The sequence below is a fragment of the Salvia hispanica genome, chromosome 6 (assembly GCF_029641045.1).
Source record: "Salvia hispanica isolate PSC_SH4W2 chromosome 6, Shi_PSC_v1, whole genome shotgun sequence".
Taxonomy (NCBI): domain Eukaryota; kingdom Viridiplantae; phylum Streptophyta; class Magnoliopsida; order Lamiales; family Lamiaceae; genus Salvia; species Salvia hispanica.
In genome coordinates this window covers 2820936-2842577 of record NC_142697.1, presented here as the reverse complement: position 1 = coordinate 2842577, position 21642 = coordinate 2820936, and the positions used below count along the sequence as shown (strand labels likewise).

The following is a 21642-nucleotide window of genomic DNA, read 5'->3' as shown; positions in this document are numbered from 1 at the left end:
CGAAGAATTTGGAAGTGGCACCACCCAACTTAGGTAGTCTGATGAACTGTCTGGATCGCTCTCCCCCTGACTACTACGGTGGGTGTGGTAAAAGAACTCGGTTTCTAAGAAATTACAGTTCATTGTGGTAATAATGATTTTTTTAGTGTGAGGATCAAAGCATCTGTACTCCTTCTGGTTCATCCCATACCCTACGAAGACACATTTGGTTGCACATGGTGATAGTTTGGTTCTCTCGTGTTTAGGGATATGAACATAGACAGTGCAGCCAAAGACTTTGGCTGGAAAGGGGAATTTTGGTCATTTTGGATAGGATATCGAGTGGAGTTTTATTGTTGAGGATTTTTGTAGGTAAACGGTTCATGAGGTAAACGGATGTGGCTATGGCCTCTGGCCAGAAATGTTTGGGTACTTTGGATTCGATCATGAGAGCCCGAGTAATTTCTAAGATTGTCCTATTTTTCCTTTCTGTTACCCCATTTTGTTCAGGTGTGTAGGCACAAGATGTTTGGTGGATCATTCCTTTTTCTTTACAGAACTGGGCCATTGAACTATTAACAAACTCCCTCCCATTGTCTGACCTAAGGGTTTTTACGGTGGTATGAAACTGTGTGGATTATTTTTAGTGGTGTAAGTGGGGTTAGTAATAAAGTAACTTTTTACCATAAATAGAAATTACTCAAGTATGTTAGGACACCCTAAAGTGGTATATGAGTCTAATATCTTGGGATGGAGGGAGTATTATATATCAAATTTAAATTTGGCTCTTGATATAGTGATTGAACTAAGAACACTAATATTTAATAATAAAAAAAGAGAAAGCGTTAACTTTATAGCTTTAAAATATTAAACATACAGGTAAAAAACAATATGACTATTTTTTTATGGATGTTCGACTAAACGTTCCAAAAATTAATGGATAAAGTAGGAGTAAGAAAGAGAAAATGATTGTGAAGAAATTTCTGCAACTAAAAACGATACTAATTTCAATGAATGGACCAAAATGAACATGACCAAAAAAGAATCACTTCTTTTTCGTACTCGTTTTGAAAAAATAATTATAAATAGTTAAAGTGGAGATAAAGTAAAGTAAGAAAGAGAAAAATATAGTTAAGACTCCACTTTAACTATTTATTATTATTTTTTCAAAACGAGTGCGAAAAAGAAGTGACTTAAGTAACGTGGGACGGAGGAGTAGTATTTTATAAAATTTTCAAAGCATTTGACTTTTTAATTTTTTTTCATTTCAACGTAAAATAGGTAAATTGATAACTTTTACTTATACATTTTTAATATATATTTCAAGCAAATTACTACATTTTTAAATGAACTACATTAAAAAATATATAAAATTGTGGGTCCGGCTTTCAACTTCACTAATATATATTTGAATACTAGTCCATGGCATGTCTTCCATAAATATTTCCCAATACTACCCCTTATACAAATGTTATCGATTTTCAAGATGCATGGGAAAAAAGTACCTTTAAATATATATTTTATTAAAATAGAATATAATGATTACTCTATATAACATTTTAACTCCTAATTATGGCATCGCCATAATGTCAAAAAAACATTTTGTTTTAGTATGCCTTAACTAGATATATACTATTTAATATGATATTAGAGTAAATTAGTCACGTTATAAAATCGTACTATGGCAAAAAGTCATAAGGATAGATCATTACCCTTAGGAAAATGATTTTTTGACATAAAGGCATTGTAATAATGAGATTAACATAGTAATTTTAGATTGTTTTTTATTGTTATATAAATATATTTAAAATAAGACTTTAGCTTTAACTTTAATTATGGAATAAATTTATTTAAATTGAGTATAGCATAATTATATGCTCCTTTTCGGATCTTCTTTGTCGGTTCTCTTCCATATCACAAAACAGAGTTGAATTGCATAGGGTCAGTAGTAACTTTATAAATATGTTTCATTGTCGAAGAGTAACTATTATCAATAGAATCAAATTAAATCCATGAAACTACATAATGTTTGAATTTCAGATATCAAACGTAATTATGCAACTCAAAAAAGCCATAAAATTTATCAGTAATTAATACATGAATCTCGTCGTTTGACTTTATAGAAGACTCTGTGTCATGCCATGGTTGTTATAAACACACAGAATATCAATGAAGATACATCTAATTAAAAAGGTGAGAGAAGATAATCAATGATGTCCACATTGAGATTAATTTATAAATATATAAATAAAATGAATAAAATCCCAAATAATTTTATAACTAAAGTTAAATAATAAAGTCAACCAAAGCAACAAGAACATTAAGATTTGATACATATAAGTTAACATAAGTTATTACTTAATGTTTGATGATATGGCATGGTGAGCACGTAAAGTAGATGGATGATGGGATACAAAGACAAGGGATACATGATGTAGGCTAATTTAATGACTTCAAAATTATCAACAAATAATTTAGTTAGCATGATAGAAGGGCAATGAACTTGTTCAGGTTGAAATAATTTTTGGAGAACATTAAAGTAAAAACAATAATTTCAAGTCAAAGACACATTATAAGTAAAGCTAAAGCTATGTTAAATACTCATGTCATAATAACACAAATAGATATAAGCACAATATTAAAAAATGAATTGTTGTTGTCTATAAAAATAAAGTTAAAAACAATTTATACTACAAAGCTAGGCGATAGCCATATATGGATGGCTTGGTAAAAATATTCTAAATAAAAATACCTCAAATCTTGTCATCCACCAAAAACCTGGTCTATTTTCTCTTTTAACTATATTTTGTTTTTCCACAAAATTCAAGAAAAACACATCAATATAGTCCCTACATTAATGCACAAATTAAAAAGTCATTATTATCTGATTGTAATAGATTTTTTCAGTTAGAGTGAGATTTTTTATTTTATTTTTTGAGATGCACCAAAATGCTTAAACCTCCAGCGAGTGATGAGCAGAGAGTTACAAATCAAAACGACAGACCAAAGCCACTAGAGGCAAAGAGCACACCAAGCTAAGAGCCTAAGACAACAAATCCAAAGAACCAGCTCTTAGTCTAATCTAACACTAGCACAAACACCACCACAGCAAGAAGCTTAGAAAGCCAACATACCCACATAAGCTGCACGTACCTCCTGCAAACAAGGAAAAGGAAGAAAGCAAACCCCATGTAGACATCGTAGTCTAGCTCTCTGTGTTGTTCCACTCCGTTTCACTTCCTTTGAGAAAATGAGATTCTTTTTGCACTCTTTAGTTCCGACCATCCTAGTGTAGGTTATCCATCACTTGTACTGGAGAGTATGGAAAGTCCCAACACCATCCACGTATCCACAGAACAAGCCGCCAAAAGAGCCTCTTCTTCTCGAATTCCCAAATAGGCTTGAAATCATGAAACACTACCTTATTTCTTATATCCCAAATAGACCACGAGACAACATAGAACATTGACATCCACATTTTCTTATCAAACTGATGGGAATGGAGCCCCCATCCAAGAAAGATAGCACATTCTTGGTTCCTTAGGTAGACAAGTGGATAAATTCCACCTTTCACTGCAAAAAAAACTAAAAGATGCTACTAAGCTTACAACTGGAGAAAAGGTGCTCAATGGTTTCCGCTTCCTCCTTGCATAAAGCACAACGATCATCTTCGACGTTGTTAGCTCTGTATCAGAAAAGCCTCTCCGTAGTATTGAGTGTTATGAAAGCTACATCTATCGCATCCCATAATAGCAATATCAATTACAACTTAAAATATGTGCACGAAATTTTTACAGATCAATACCCCTAAACTTGGAGATTTTTCATAATACAAACTATACAATATCGGCTCTTTTTGTATGCTTTCATTTAAAAATTAAACTTTTCTTCGAACTTGCTTAAATATTTAGTCTTAGGTTTTTATCTTTTTTAAAAGGCTTCCTTTTCTCATTTCAATATAGAAATTTCTATCCCCAAGTGAATATAGAATACTATCCAATGAAAATTCAAACTTATGACGTTTTTCATGCCACCAACAATAACTACTCAATAATGTACTAACACCTAGAATTTAGGGACCATGACTTAAAAAGAAGGCTAACAAAGGATATTTTCAACAAAGAATTTAGCTAGATAAAAGGGTAATGAACTAGATTAGGTAGAAATAATGTTGGACAACGTTTGAGTAGAAAAATAATTTCTAAATTCAAGTCAAATAGAGAGAAATAATTTCTTAGTTCAAGTCAGATTATCTCAAAATTCAAGAATAATTGATAAATCTGTTTGCCTTATATGCAAAAAATAATTAAGATGTGTCTCGTTCTAATTGTAACAAGACTTGTGTGTCTACTTATTATGAGTTTTATTAATGAAATTGATAATACTTTAGAGTTTCAATTTAGTAAAGTGCGTGTAATAAAGCTATTCCAAATTAGCTTTATTGTGTGTGCTATTTTAAAAATTTGATGCACAAACAATATTTTATATATGGTCTACTTATATTTTGTCTAACACATCAGATAATGATATGTAAAGACTTAGTATGATTTACTCTAAGCTTATTTAGAGCTGTATTAAATTAATGTAAATAATACATTGACGTAGCTGAATTTGGATAGAGGGTATGCAATGAACAAGTTTAGGTAGGTAGAATTAATATTAGAAATAAAAGCAGGCATAAATGAGGGAAGTATATAGACTAGACATAACATAATAATAATTGAAATAGTGATCTGGCATGTTGAGCACGTCTAGTACATGCAGGTAGAGAAGAATGAATGAAATGAAACATCGGATTAAATTGATAGAGCACACTCCAACCTAATTAAAAATTAAATGTGGAAATTACAAGTATTTAAGGATGTGGGAAGAGTGAAGAGAGAAAACATCAATTCAATCCAATCTGAAAAAACATTTGATTTGATTTCAATTGAATATATGATGGATATGAAAAAGATTGTAATTGGTTTGAGTTTGATGCTAGTAGCAATGTTGCAAATGATTGTTGTTGGTGCTGGTGGGGGCAAGTGGGACCTTTTACGGTCGAACATCGGGGTGTCTGCGATGCACATGCAACTCCTGAACAACGATCGTGTTGTGATCTTCGACCTGACTGATTTCGGAGCCTCAAACATTTCCCTGCCAAACAACCGGTGTCGCGACAACCCAAAGGATCTGACACTCCAACACGATTGCACAGCGCATTCTGTTGAGTACAACGTGGCTTCCAACTCAATCCGGCCCCTGTTCGTGTACAGCAACACGTGGTGCTCTTCTGGAGCCGCCATGCCTGATGGTTCTCTAATGCAGACGGGAGGATTCAACGACGGTTATAATACCGTTAGAGTGTTCAAACCATGCAACGATAATTCTTGTGATTGGCAGGAATTTAGCAATGTCCTCAAACACAGAAGATGGTATGCCTCCAATCATATTTTACCTGATGGTAGGCAGATCATTTTTGGTGGACGCGACCGCTTCTCGTACGAGTTTTACCCCAAAACATCCGGAGCTGATCTAGCTGTTGAGTTGCCTTTCCTTAAGGACACTCGTGATCCGACCATTGAAAACAATCTCTACCCCTTTGTTTTCTTGAATGTGGATGGGAATATGTTTGTCTTCGCCAACAATCGAGCTATCTTGTTCGACTATGTAAGGAGAGTGGTGGTAAGAAATTACCCTACCATCCCGGGTGGGGATCCTAGGAACTATCCTAGTTCGGGTTCTGCAGTTCTGCTTCCGTTGCGGATATCCTCAGGAGCAATAGTAGCGGAAGTATTGGTGTGCGGGGGAGCACCGAAAGGATCCTTTACAAGTGCAAATAACGGCAACTTTGTAGCGGCCCTTAATACATGTGGGAGGATCCGAATAAATGATCCAAATCCGCAGTGGCTCATGGAGACAATGCCTCTCGCCAGAGTCATGGGTGACATGGTGTTGCTCCCCAATGGAAATGTCTTGATTATTAACGGGGCCGCTGCTGGTACAGCTGGCTGGGGTATAGCGCGTAATCCTGTGCTTACACCCCTCGTTTATCGTCCCAATAATCAGCCCGGCTCCAGGTTTGAGGCACAGACCGCCACTTCTATACCTCGGATGTACCACTCCAATGCAATATTGCTTCGCGATGGACGTGTTCTTGTTAGTGGAAGCAATCCAAATGCTTATTACACATTTACAGGGGTTCTCTATCCCACAGACCTCACAATGCAAGCTTATTCCCCGGAATACTTAGATCCACAGTTTGCATCTCTTCGTCCCAACATCGTTTCCCCGGCTTCGCATTCTCAGCTTGGCTATGGACAACTACTTACCATTAATTTCACCCTTCCTCAACCCACAATCAATGCTACTACTGCTAATTCTCTTACCGTCTCAATCGCCGCACCTCCCTTCACGACACACTCATTTTCCATGAATCAAAGACTCCTCCTTCTTACCACTTCTAATGTCACATCTTTGGGAGGATCCAATTATCAACTTCGTGTCTCCATTCCCAATTCTAAAATTCTTGCTCCTCCAGGATATTATCTTCTCTTTCTTGTGTATCAACAAGTTCCAAGTCCTGGCATTTGGGTCCAATTCAAGTAGCTAGCTAGGAGGACTACTTAATTATTTTCCTTCTTACTATTAGTTTTGTTAGTTTAGTTTGTATCCACTCTCTTTCTCTTTCTCTTTCTCTTTCTCATTAAGGAGGGAAAGCAAGAGACGTATGTAATTTCAGCTTCAGTTTAAAATACGCTCTTCTTTAATTTCCTTGAGAGTACGTAAACAATGATATATATAAATCTCACTATTTTTACTTAGAATATGCATGCCTATAGGTCATGAAGCGATTTTGTTTTGTTATATTTTAATGTATATTTTAATATACACGGAAACTGCTTCACTTATACGAACTCTCCAGAGGTCTAGAAGCGCCTCTCAATTCTCTCAACAATACTCATAAAATTCCATACCAAAATGAATAACATATCTCTCCACTTAACTAGTTGTTAGCTAACCAATTCTCAACCGCTCGTTGACGTCAAATATTAGGCAGTTGCTGTAGATATCAAATTCTTGGAATCAGTTCTTACATGTAAAAAATGTCCTCATACATATCCTGATCTTTGTCCTCATATAATGCTGACGTTAAATATTAGGCAGTTGATAAAACAAGTTTATCAATTATATATAATTATTTTATCTGGTAGTCATACAATTAAAATATAAGTTACATGTCGGTGTAACGGGTTGCTATCATCAGACCATCCCTATTATGATATTATTCAATAAACTATGGAAATAAATATGAAATTACATTAAAATATTTTAGTAAAATATTGAAATTATAGTAATTTATCATATAATTTCAAATTTTCATGATCTTATCAATTTGTGCAACACGAACTATACATTAGAAAATTATTATATATACTGCATCAAACAATCTCTCATCATTTGACCCTATTATATTATTAATAATTTATAAAAATGTCATACATCTACATTATATCATTCAACCATAATAATTTCGAAATTATATAAAATTTTCATTTTGAAATCTTTGTTTATTACATTATACAAATAGAGAAATATTATATACTAGCAAAATACTAGTCGTATTTATAAAATATAAGAAAAAAATATTACATATAAATATACTGTCTCATTTTTACTTTGTAGAAAAATGAACAATTTATTTATATTCATGGTGATAGTTTAAATAAAATAAATGAGAAAGACTTATTCTATTAAAATACTATGAATAATTTATCTAAAATTTCATTGTGAATGTTTTAATAGTTGTGGATATTTTCAAGATTAAAATTAGTTACATAGGAAAATTTGTATTAGTGTAACTTTCCTACTGTAATTATAAATAAGGTTAAATTAGTCATAGAAGTATCTAACTAATGATACTATCATTTCAAAATAATTTAATCTTATCCTATTCAAATTTGAAGGGCATTTTGTATGTTCATTTTTTTTTCTCGGTAGAAAGTGTTCTACTCTGACTTATAACTCACATTTTAGAGGGCTTCACGGAGGGTTGGATCGAAGCTATTTTTATCGTTCTTACATCTTCCAAGCAGAGTTGTTTTATTAAAGAAGGGAATCCTACAAATCAACATGCATCCTCTCATCAATCGCTCTCACTAAGGGAAACTTGCCTATTCTTCTAAACCAGTTCTTTATTTTCAAAAACACAAAGAGAACAGAGAACAAAACTAGCAAAAGGAAACTATCTATAAAAACAAACAAACTTCTCACACTTAGACCAAGCATTGGGCTTAATGGGAGAGAACAAAACAACCTGAAGAGCAAGCTCCAAAAAAGAGAAAACCGAAGGAAAAACAGACAAACTTCTCAAACTTAGACAAGGCACTGGACTAAGTGGGAGAAGATGACACACTTGAAGACAAACATGCTCAACAAACATGCTCAACAAACAAACTAAACAAAGAAAACAAACAAACTTCTCACACTTAGACCAGGAAGTGGGCTAAGTGTGAGAGTACAGAACATATAGATATGATTATTAACAGGAACACGAATACAAGTCAATCCAGACATTGTGCTGAGTGGGAGAAATGCAGAATATACTACCAGCAAAAGGAAAGCAACAACCCTCTCACACGGAGGCCACGCAATGGGCTTAGTGTGAGAGTAATTACTGATAAAAGTGGTTTAGGCATGCTTTAAGCGCAATGTAAAAACCGAACTAAAAACCAGAATTAAATTTACTTGGTTTAGTTGTTCTAGTTTCTCCTCTGGCCCCATGGGGGCTAGAGTGCCTTGCTTTCTTTGTCGAAGACGGGCCATGTCGTGCAGAGGATGGTTGGTACGTGGTGGTGGTGGGTTTGGGCCTTCTCCTGAATCTAGGTGAGGTAGGATGAGACGGTCGATGCTCTTCCTTTCTCCGGGAGATCATCCTATCAAGGGGGTTGGCAACCTTCGTATTCAGCCTTTTATGACTCTCCATCAACTCATGTTGGGCCGCACTAACTTCAATCAATGTGTCTACCGCCTCTTCCATGAGGTTCTCCCAACCATGAGGTGCAGCCTCATTTTCATCTTCTGTCTCAGACAGGTGGTGAACATCTGCGACCTGACGTTTGTCCTTCAGTTGCTCCCCTGCCCTTCCTGGAATTTCCACCGACTTCCCTTTCCTCTATCGTTCAATCTCCTGCATTTCTCGATTCGCTTTTGCCGCTAGCCATTCAATGACCCGATTAAGTTTTTCTCTTCCTGGCCTACTGCTCAGCCCTATGCTTCTCCTTCTGATTCTTTTTTCCTCCTGACTATCCTCACCCGAACTCAGTCCGAGGATGGAGGATGATGTGGGTTCCATCTCTTCTTCACTACTCTTCTCTAGACTGGCCCCACTTATAGCCTTCCTAATAATCCTGGTGTGCGCACCCCCTGATGTGCCGAGCGTCGGGAGAGTTTTGTCTTCTAGACTGGCGACTATGGGGACTTCCCGGCTCCATCGCTTGATTGATATTTTTCCTGATTTCTTAGATGCCGAGGGTTTGTCCATGGATAACGATAGGGAGTGATGTTGCCTGAATTGAGAGGAAAAATTTAGCGGTTTTTGGAATAGAGAAGGATATACTTTCTGCTAAAATTGAATTGAAGGAGAGAGTCCCTTGATTAATCGAAAGTAAAAAAGAGAGTAGGGAACGGTGTCAATGATGTCAGTGGCCATTCGACTTTTTCGCCGAATTTGAATTTCAAAAATTTTCAACGTTCCCCCTCTTTTTACTTAGTTAAAAACGAAAATTACATTTCTCCCTTCTCATTTCCTTCAACGAAACCTTATTATTATTATGTCTTTATTCTTAATCTTATTATCTAAAGCTATTATATTTTTTTCCTGTGGATAACGATGCAAGAGCTGCGGAAAAAGATACTCCCTGAATTTAGTAGTCTCTGACCCAAGTGCCTCTTTTGCATTTGACTGGATTCAGATGGTCCAGGTTCATTCCAGTTTGATCAACTTGGTATCAGTAGACCACTTATCAAGGTAGCAGACTCGGAGAATACCAACTCAACTTTTTTCACCCTTATCCACTGATTTTCTTGGGGATTGCCTTCAACTTGATATCCTGCCTTTTCTAATGATGTCTGTACGTCCCTAGAACCTTTTTATTCTCCTTGGGACGTACTCCAGAGTGAGGAGGCTTGGCCATCTTTCGTATTTCCGTCCATGGTTATAGCTGCACCCAAATATATAGCTCTTGCAGCTTTTCTCCTTGATCTCTCTTCCTCCTTCCGCTCTAGTTCTTCCTCCTTATAGCTACACCCCTCGGATTGGTCGATTACTGGAGATGGTTCTTCTGCTGGTGTACTTTCTTGTTCCACCAAGATTGTGAATTCTTTCACCTTCTCTTCTGGCGCGTGCACTATATCTGATTTAGGATAGAACGAGTTTTTGTCGATTTTCTCACCACACTCGATGGTCTCTTCATCCCCACGAGACTCATCGCATGTCTCCTCTATGATTTTCTTTGATACATCATCTTCAAGAGGTGTGGTTGACGACTTCTCCTCATTTGCTTCTATCTCCTCAGCTTCCTTTCCTTCGAATAATGCCTCTGACTCTTACTCTGTTTCAGCTGGTTCTCTCTCCTTATCTCTCTTCACCCCTTCATTCACCTGTGCACTTCCACTCACCTCTATTTTCTTTCACTTCTTTGATCATCTCAGCCAGTAAAGCCACTTGTCTGATCATGTTGTCCATGTGGGACTGATGTTCCTCGTAAGTGTGCTGCTCTCCATGATCATTTCAGCTTCTGGTTAGAATGCAGTCACTCCCTCAGTCTCCCCTGCTGCAGAGTTCGTATTGCACTTTTCCTCAGATGTTAACACTCACAAGTCTGCTACGGTTGAGGGTGGTGATAAGGTTGATCTAGACAAGTTTGGTTTGGGTAGGATTTGGTGTATGAAGGGTGAGGGTTGGAGTAGTCAGGTTGGTATGTAGGTGGGTAGGATTCATAACTTTGATATCCAGAGTACGATTGGTAGCTTGGATACTCCACCGGTCAGGTGGGTGTTTGGGTAGAAATAGGGTAGAGGTCTGTATAGGGTTGGAAACTCTGATACTCCTCTGCCCCTCGGCTTTCATTTGTGTTCCAGAGTTCTCTTGTACTCTGGAGGTGGTTAACATGCTCAGCTCGGAAATGGGTTTGAATAGGAATGGTTGAGCGTTGGCTGGATTTGATCACTGTTTGGAGGGCTTCTTCCAACTTGTCAATTCGGCTTTCCAGTAGATTGTCCTTGTCGTTTGTGGGAGTACTCTTCACCTTCTCCTGCAATGAGGTCTCATCTGCATCCTCGTAGTCCCGCTTTGCACTTAGCAGATTTTCTAAGACAATCTTAGCTTGAATAAGTCTCAGTTCGTAGAAACTTCCTCCACTTGATGAGTTCATCAGGTCCTTGCTCTTAGCATCCATTCCGTCAAAAATATGGAGTATATCTCCACTTCCTTCAGATTATGATTCGGACAGGCCTCCAGAAGGCTATGATATATGTCCCAATAATTGCCCAAGCTCTCACCATACCCTTGCGAAGCCTCCCTAATTTACCTCCATCGTGCAGTAGTGATTAATGCTGGGATGTAGTGGTTAGGAACTCCATTTCGAATTCTGCCCAAGTGTTGATACTGTTGGGCTCCAAACCTCTAAACCATGCATCTGCTTCATTATTCAAAGAGAGGGAAATGACTCTCAGCTTGAGATCATCCTCAATTGACCCCTCTGGTCTCCTCTGCACTCTGCAAATTTTGTCAAACTCACGAAGGAATTTAATCGGGTCCTCGGCATCAGTTCCCAAGAAAGTAGGCAAGATGGGAAACACTTCTGGGTCCATGTACACAGCTCTCTGACCCTCTGTCATAGATATGGCAGATAGTGGTTCAGCCATAGAGTGGGCATAGATCGAACCTATCTCCGGATCTTCCTTATGTGCACCCTCCATTATGACTTCTTCTTGTATGCGGATATCACTTCCTGTGAGTTCACCAAGGTGGTGTCCTCACTCTCTTCATTGCAGGCCCCTGAGTCAGTTGGTGGTGGAGTGGGGAATGGTTCAACTTGAGCACCTTGTGGCTTCACTCCTTCTTCTGCCTCTTGCCTCTCCAACTCAGTGCCATCGAACTGGGGTAAACAAATAGAAACAAAAAGTTCATTTATAAAATTTAAACTAAAATTTCTACCTAAAACTTGAGATGCTCTGCCCATCTAAGTATCATTTGGCATTGGTGGTCGTGGGCTAGCACCAGAACGACAACTGAACAGTCCTCATAGACAAGGTTGTTGATCTTCTCCTGCTGCCTGAGCTATCTCGAAAAACTGCAAATAAAAACTAAGACACAAAGAAGACATTAAAAATATTTACACCCAAGGTATCTCACAAGAAGTTACCCCTTGCGCCATTATCCCCGGCAACGGCGCCATTTTGACCGGACCGCTTTCTCCCCTCTCGTTCTCCCTCCTCTTAAAAGCTGATTGTGTTGTCGTAAGCTACTTGATAAGGCTAATTTCATGCATCGGTTATATAGTGAAAAATATTACAGTTTGCTGGGTCTAACACGGTTTCTAAGCCAGGTGTGTGACAGAATCGCTAGATCCAGGAGATGCTGAAGGAAACAGTCTAGCGAAGGAATGAAGTAGAAGTGAGCAGAATCTAAGGAAAAAGAAGGCTTGAAGAAAGGAGTCAATTGCTGAGGGCAACAAAGTCTATCTATACCTCGCTGGGCCCCACTTCAAAGCCTATAAATAGAGGAGCATGCAACACACAAAAAAAAAGAACTTTTTTTCGCTTACTCTTAGCTCACACACAACACACACTTGGAAAATGGGAGTTCTTGGGTAGTTTCGGTTTCAAGGGGTGAATTCTTCTGAAAGATTCCGTCGTACCACCGTCCGCGTGAGGGCGAAGATACAATCTCTTTATTTTCAGTTTGTTTTGCACTCTTTTCGTTCGAACTTCACTTTTGGAAGTCGATTTGGCTGTTGATGTTACTGATTATCTATGCACTTCTTTTAGTTTTCGTATTATTTGTGTTATTTCAAGTTGATTTACGTTGATCCTGCTGTTGAGAGTTTTTATTTCGGCAAGTTACATGTTGATCTCTGTTTTTGTTGCTTTGGTGCTCGATCTGGGAATTTGGTTGTAGATCTGCGGTGTTGTTGTTGATTGGAGGTTGTTGGTTAAATCTGAAGTTATGAAATGTTTCTTTTGACTGGAGTTTGTGTCGGACGCTTGGATCCGGAGTGGATTTAGCGTTCGAGGTTGGATCTGAACAGGGGAAGTCGAGTTATGCATGGATTTTGAGTTTTCTGCTTGCTTTCTGTTTTACTTCGTCTAGCATCCGTAGATCTGTTTAGTTCTTAATTGTTACTCATTAAAATTGTTTAATCCAGTATTTCGCTCATGCTGCTTTCTTCTGAGTTTTTTTTACGCAAATTGGTTGGAGAAGATGATGTCGTTGTTAGTTAGTACCTTAGTTAGTTGTTTTTCCAGCTTTTCGTCTGTACTCTGCTTTTTCAGTTATGGTCCCACCGTCAGTTTGTTTCCCAGATCTAGGTAATTAGAGTAGTTTCTTAGATCTAGTGATTGTTCGGTTTAGTTTCCGTGCATGCTTTTGTTGTTTCGCCTAGATCTAGCTGTTAGCGTAGCAGTTTAAAATCCCAAGTTAAGTTTAATTTCCTCAACCCAAAAAAATGCGTGGCAGCAGCCAACCCTAAAACAATCCCCAAATCCTTGAGCATGATTATTACGCATCCATCTCTGTGGGATCGATCCCTACTTCCTTGTGCTAGGTTTTAATAAAGTGGTTGAGGGTTTTTGAAGGCGTGCTCTGTGTGTCCGACGACCAGGATTTTCCGACGACCAACGAGTTCCTAGACCGTGTGATCTAGCGGATTTGCTGGACCTAGGAAACCTGTTATTTTCTTTCTGTGCACACAGTGACCACCCACACACTAGTGTGTCTAGCGTGAACTTCACTACTCAAGTTGGGCATCCGACCTGATCAAGCCAGCCTATTCCTGTCTGTTTCACCTACAAAATGCAGGTGAGTGGATCCAGTAGAGGTTCGGGCTGATCAAGCTGAGTGGCTCTGACTTGAGCGAGAGAAAATGAGAGGTTGGAAAGGAAGCGGCGTCAAAAAAACCTTAACCCACTAATACTAACAACTAGTATAGGGAAGTAAGGATCGATCCCACAGAAATGAAGCAGTTTGAATTGTTTGTGTGATACGGCTTGGGGCTTGGCTGCTTCCACGCTTTACTTTGGGTTGGGTTAAGTATCTACCGGTGCGGAAAAGAAAAAAACTAACTAAGCTGAGCAACTAAACTACCTAACTGATCAACTCAGAAAACATTACTATAAAAAGGGAAACAGCATAAACGAGTTTGTCAGAACCCTGCAAAACAGTACGAAAAGTAAATTAACTTTAATAGAATCGTCTTCCTCAACAGATCAGCGTAAAGAAAACAGAGTAGCAACAGATCTGAAAAAGTTAAGTTGAAGAAGACGAAACACAAGAAAACACATAAAACTTAAAATTACTTCTACGATCTAAGCTACGACAACGTAAAAACAAGAACTACGGCTAAAGCATGCAAAAATGAAAAGAAAGCACGTATATCTAAAAGGAAAACAAGGACTCAAACAGAAAACAGCAGATCTAAGCTAAGACTCAAAAGAAAACACGAAACAGAAAGCAGATCTAAACATCAAAACATAAAACAAGCACGAAACAAGGAAAACGAAAATAGGATCTTCAAATTAAACTAAACAAAGCAGGAACAAGAGTCAATATATGAAAATAAACAGAATCTAAGCTAAGAAAGCAGGAAATTGTTTCATCACCCCTTCTCGGAGTGGAATTACAAAACAGAACTTGAAATTTTACGCGGAAAGCAAGGTAAACAGCAAACTACCAGCTACTCTAGACGGAACCAAGTATGTGCAGAGATTTGAAAGCTTAGAACTGAAGAGAAACTTTGATTTCAGCTCTGGAAGAGAGCTAGAAATCCTACCTACTTTAAAGAGAACCCCCCTAAACTACTAAGCAAGAACTGAAAATGTGGGGGAACTCCTTTCTCTTAGTGTGCAAGGCTTCTTTATATAGGGAGGCGTAAGGCTCTAATCCCTAGGGTACCACCCCCCTGAAATGACGCTTTGTCCTTCACACTCTAGAGTGGAGTTCATAATCTTCTCTCCAATGCAAGGTTGGCTGGCTCCGATTGGAATGTGACTTGATCAGCTCTAAAGCCGCCATTTTTTCTTCTTTTCCGAACTTTTGCTTTCGCCCTCTGAATTGATTTGATCTTTGTTTTCCAGCGAAATCTACACACACCTGGCTCAAAAAAGGTCGTTAGTTTGCTGAATTCAGTACGGTTTTGCTATAAAACACATGCATGAAACGGGCCTCATCAATACACAATCTACATTATTTGACTAAAACGTGTTACATTATTAGACTACATAATCTACATTAATAGATGACAAGTGGCATTAATCTAATGGTTACATCACAAGATCCAATGGCTGAGATTTGCTTTGATTTTTCACAGAATTTCATTTATTGATCTGATCACGTCCCCATGTATCTAATCATTACCTTAATATTCTAATGCTACTCTTGTCGCTTTCTTCGACTAGCTTCTCAGTATTTTCTTTTATTGTTTAACTTTGGTTATTAAATTATTTGGGATTTTATTCATTTATTTTATATATTTATATATTAATTTGATGTGGACATCTTTGATTATCTTCTCTCACATTTTTTAATTAGATGTATCTACATTGACATATTGTGTGTTTCTAACAACTGGGCATGACATGATATATATTGTGGTAAAATTATTTAATATCTATTGCCACAAATTAATTGTAGTAAAATTATTTAAATTGTGGCAATATTTATTAAATAATTTTACCACAATTAAATTGTGGCAATATTGATATACATATATATACTTCCGATGAGTCCAACCTCAAACATATACTCTAATAGAAAATGGCCATCTCTTCAAAGGTCTTCGTCTTCATCTTATGCTCTATCCTTTTAGCATCAGGTTCGTTTTTAAATTTTATTCCACGCTTAAATAATAATAAAAGTACATGTTTGTATTTCCTTACAAAAATACTACTTCAAGATTTCTCAATTTTAATTGTTTCCCCAACTCTTTAAATTTTGCAGTTAGTAGTAGCATTGAGATAAAGCAGGTATGCACATGTGTAAAAGATCTTGGACCGTGCAATGATCGGTGTCAAGCCGACTGTGTTACTTTATTTGTCCGAAATCTAGAAAATGCTTATTGCACATCTGGAGTCTGCCATTGCGCTTTTAGATGCTCAACATGCCCTCCGAAATAAAGTTGGTTCAACAAGTATTTGTTTGCTGTATGTGTCTTATTTCCTTGAGTTTGAACCATCTTTATTAAATAAAAAAAAGTACTCCTCCTAAGATTTGAGTTTGATTGTAACATGTGATCATTTTTTTATATAGCTTTAACATAATAAATAAATGAGTTTGCAACTCCTTTTTTGGGTTTTCGTTGTCGTTTCTTTTACGTATCGCAAAAGAGAGTTGAATTGCATAGGGTCCGTAGTAACTCTATAAATATGTTCCATTGTCGAGGAGTTGCTATTATCAATAGAATCAAATTAAATCTATGAAACTTACTAAGGTATGAATTTCAGCCATCAGACTTAATTATGCAACTCAAAAAAGCCATAATATTATCATAAATTAATACATGCATCTCGTCGTTTGACTTTATAGAAGACTTTATGTCATGTCCTAGTTGTTAGAAACACAGAAAATATCAACGAAGACACATCTAATTAAAAATGTGAGAGAAGATAATCAAAGATGTCCACATTAAGATTAATATGTAAATATATAAATTAAATGAATAAAATCCCAAATAAATTAATAACTAAAGTGAAACAATAAAAGAACATACTAAGAAGCTAGTCAACGTATGCAACCAGAGTAGCATAGAATATTAAGATAATGATTAGATACATATACTACTACCAAATAGAATGAAATGAAACATAAGTTATTACTTAAATGTTGATGATATGGCATGGTGAGCACGTAAAGTAGATGGATAATGGGACAAGGGATATATGATGTAGGCTAATTTAGTGACTTCAAAATTATCAACAAATAATTTAGGTAGCTGGATAGAATGGCAATGAACTTGCTCAGATTGAAATAATTTTGGAATACATCAGAGTAAAAGCAAAATTTCAAGTCAAAGAGACATCATAAGTAAGGCTAAGGCCATGTTAAATACTCACGTTCTAACAGCACAAATAGATACAAGCACAGTATAAAAAAAATGAATTGATGTTGTCTATCAAAATAAAGTTCAAAACAATTTGTACTACAAAGCAAGGCGTTAGCCATATATGGATGGCTTGGTAAAATTATTCTAAATAAAAATACCTAAGATCTTGTCATCCACCAAAATATAGTCTATTTTCTTTTTTAACTATATTTTGTTTTTCCACAAAACTCAAGAAAAACAAATCAATATAGTCCCAACAATAATGCACAAATTAAAAAGTCATTCTTATATGATTGTAATAGAATTTTTCAGTTAGAGTGGGATGAAAACAACATCCATCACTTGCCATAATAGCAACATCAATCACAACTTAAATTTGTGCACGAAATTTTCACAGCTCAATACCCCTAATAATCTTGGAGATTTTTCATAATACAAACTACTATACAATATCTGCTCTTTTTATGCTTTCATTAAAAAATTTAATCTTTTCTTTTGCTCAAACTTGCTTAAATATTTAGTCTTAGGTTTTTTATCTTTTTTAAAAGGCTGCCTTTTTCATTTTCAATATAAAACAATGACCTTTTCAAACGTGTATCCCCAAGTGAATAGAATACCATCCAATAATAATTCAAACTTATAATATTTTTCATGCCACCAACAATAACTACTCAATAATGTACTAACACCTCGAATTTAGGGACCGTGACTTAAAAAGAAGGCTAATAAAGGATATTTTCAACAAAGAATTTAGGTAGATAAAAGGGTAATGAACTGGATTAGGTAGAAATAATGTTGGACAAATTTGAGTAGAAAAATAATTTCTAAATTCAAGTCAAATAGAGAAACATAATTTCTTAATTCAAGAATAATTGATAGATTTGTTTACCTTATACGCAAAAATAAGATATACGTATCTCATTCCAATTGTAACAAGACTTGTCTGTCTATCTTAACATCTTAACACGAATCACTACACTTGACTAAGTCATGATTCGGATAAAGGGATATGAGTTTAGAAATTCCAATAGCTGGGTAATTCTTACCCAAACATTGTAAGAAATTTTGTACATTGTATCAATAATAATCATGATCGGTTATTAAAAGTTTCCAACTAATTAGAGCCATCAAAATTTATTTTGCAGCACAAAAAAGGCATTATATCACTTCAAAAAATGAATCCGGACACAAAAATTGAAACGTAATTACCTGCGTTGTGAATTTTAAAAAATAAGAACAATTTAGGACGTTAAAGAAAGCATTCCTAAATTAAGAACAAATTAACTTAATCTTTTTATATTTTAGGGCGCTTCCATTAGATACTAAAAATTACCAACTACTGATATACTATAGATTTCAGCCCATAAAAGTCTATTATGCTGCTCAAATAAAGCATAATATTATCAGTAATTAATACATGCATCTGGTCGTTTGACGTTTGAGAAGACTTTGTGTCGTAAGTCGTAACATACTTGTTACTTGTTAGAAACACACACAATATCAATGAGGTTATATCTAATTAAAAAGGTGAGACAAGATAATCAAATATATCCACAATTAAGATTAATTTATAAATATATTAATTACGTGAATAAAGGATTAAATATGGGAAATAACTAAAGTCAAACAATAGAAGAACATTTGGAGAAGAGTAAACGACAGCGACAAGAGTAGCTTAAAAAATTAAGATGAAGATTGATACATATACATACCAAACAGAATGAAATGAAACATAATTTATTAATTAATGTTGATGATATGGGAAGGTGAGCACGTATAGTAGATGGATCAAGCGCTATATAGACAGGGATATATACTATGATGTAGGCTAATTTAGTGACTTCAAAAATAATTAAGATGTCCCTCGTTCTAATGTAAACAAGACTTGTGTGTCTACTTATGATGAGTTTTATTAATGAAATTGATAATACTTTAGAGTTTCAATTTAGTAAAGTGCGTGTAATAATTCTATTCCAAATTAGCTTTATTGTGTGTGCTATTTTAAAAATTTGATGCACAAACAATATTTTATATATGGTCTACTTATATTTTGTCAAGCACTTCAGAAGAATGATATGTAAGTTTCTCTTTGAGCCTATTCAGGGGCCTATTAAATTAGTATGCATAATACATTGACGTACGTTGAATTTGGATAAAAGGGCAATGAACTAGTTTTGGTAGGCAGAAATGATTTTGAAGAAACATTTTGGTAGAAACAAATAAAATAAATGAATAAGTATATAGACTAGACATAACATAATAATAATTGAAATAGTGATCTGGCATGTTGAGCACGTCTAGTACATGCAGGTAGAGAAGAATGAATGAAATGAAACATCGGATTAAATTGATAGAGCACACTCCAACCTAATTAAAAATTAAATGTGAAATTACAAGTATTTAAGGATGTGGGAAGAGTGAAGAGAGAAAACATCAATTCAATCCAATCTGAAAAAACATTTGATTTGATTTCAATTGAATATATGATGGATATGAAAAAGATTGTAATTGGTTTGAGTTTGATGCTAGTAGCAATGTTGCAAATGATTGTTGTTGGTGCTGGTGGGGGCAAGTGGGACCTTTTACGGTCGAACATCGGGGTGTCTGCGATGCACATGCAACTCCTGAACAACGATCGTGTTGTGATCTTCGACCTGACTGATTTCGGAGCCTCAAACATTTCCCTGCCAAACAACCGGTGTCGCGACAACCCAAAGGATCTGACACTCCAACACGATTGCACAGCGCATTCTGTTGAGTACAACGTGGCTTCCAACTCAATCCGGCCCCTGTTCGTGTACAGCAACACGTGGTGCTCTTCTGGAGCCGCCATGCCTGATGGTTCTCTAATGCAGACGGGAGGATTCAACGACGGTTATAATACCGTTAGAGTGTTCAAACCATGCAACGATAATTCTTGTGATTGGCAGGAATTTAGCAATGTCCTCAAACACAGAAGATGGTATGCCTCCAATCATATTTTACCTGATGGTAGGCAGATCATTTTTGGTGGACGCGACCGCTTCTCGTACGAGTTTTACCCCAAAACATCCGGAGCTGATCTAGCTGTTGAGTTGCCTTTCCTTAAGGACACTCGTGATCCGACCATTGAAAACAATCTCTACCCCTTTGTTTTCTTGAATGTGGATGGGAATATGTTTGTCTTCGCCAACAATCGAGCTATCTTGTTCGACTATGTAAGGAGAGTGGTGGTAAGAAATTACCCTACCATCCCGGGTGGGGATCCTAGGAACTATCCTAGTTCGGGTTCTGCAGTTCTGCTTCCGTTGCGGATATCCTCAGGAGCAATAGTAGCGGAAGTATTGGTGTGCGGGGGAGCACCGAAAGGATCCTTTACAAGTGCAAATAACGGCAACTTTGTAGCGGCCCTTAATACATGTGGGAGGATCCGAATAAATGATCCAAATCCGCAGTGGCTCATGGAGACAATGCCTCTCGCCAGAGTCATGGGTGACATGGTGTTGCTCCCCAATGGAAATGTCTTGATTATTAACGGGGCCGCTGCTGGTACAGCTGGCTGGGGTATAGCGCGTAATCCTGTGCTTACACCCCTCGTTTATCGTCCCAATAATCAGCCCGGCTCCAGGTTTGAGGCACAGACCGCCACTTCTATACCTCGGATGTACCACTCCAATGCAATATTGCTTCGCGATGGACGTGTTCTTGTTAGTGGAAGCAATCCAAATGCTTATTACACATTTACAGGGGTTCTCTATCCCACAGACCTCACAATGCAAGCTTATTCCCCGGAATACTTAGATCCACAGTTTGCATCTCTTCGTCCCAACATCGTTTCCCCGGCTTCGCATTCTCAGCTTGGCTATGGACAACTACTTACCATTAATTTCACCCTTCCTCAACCCACAATCAATGCTACTACTGCTAATTCTCTTACCGTCTCAATCGCCGCACCTCCCTTCACGACACACTCATTTTCCATGAATCAAAGACTCCTCCTTCTTACCACTTCTAATGTCACATCTTTGGGAGGATCCAATTATCAACTTCGTGTCTCCACTCCCAATTCTAAAATTCTTGCTCCGCCTGGATATTATCTTCTCTTTCTAGTGTATCAACAAGTTCCTAGTCCTGGCATTTGGGTCCAATTCAAGTAGCTAGCAGGACTACTTATTTTCTTTCCTTTAGTTTAGTTTCTCCCCTCTCTTTCTCTTTCTCTTTCTCTTTGAGGAGGGAAAGCCAGAGACATGTGTGATTTCAACTTCATTTTACAATACCCTAAACAATGATACATATAAATCTCACAATTTTTACTTGGAATATGCATGCCTATAAGCATTTTTATTGGTTATTTATGAATATATATCGCTCTAACAAGGTT

The 21642-nt window shown here is 36.8% G+C and overlaps 1 long non-coding RNA gene and 2 pseudogenes across 1 annotated transcript; all 3 read left to right on the top strand.

Annotated features, from left to right (window-relative positions):
* Positions 1–4889: 4889 nt before the first annotated feature.
* On the top strand, positions 4890–6740 carry LOC125207900 (aldehyde oxidase GLOX pseudogene; annotated as a pseudogene).
* Positions 6741–15994: 9254 nt separating this feature from the next.
* LOC148923044 (uncharacterized) lies at positions 15995–16521 on the top strand. The gene is made up of 2 exons (XR_016132433.1): positions 15995–16055; positions 16181–16521. It is a non-coding gene; the product is annotated as an uncharacterized LOC148923044 (long non-coding RNA).
* Positions 16522–19737: 3216 nt separating this feature from the next.
* Positions 19738–21549, top strand: LOC148923043 (aldehyde oxidase GLOX pseudogene; annotated as a pseudogene).
* Positions 21550–21642: the final 93 nt, after the last annotated feature.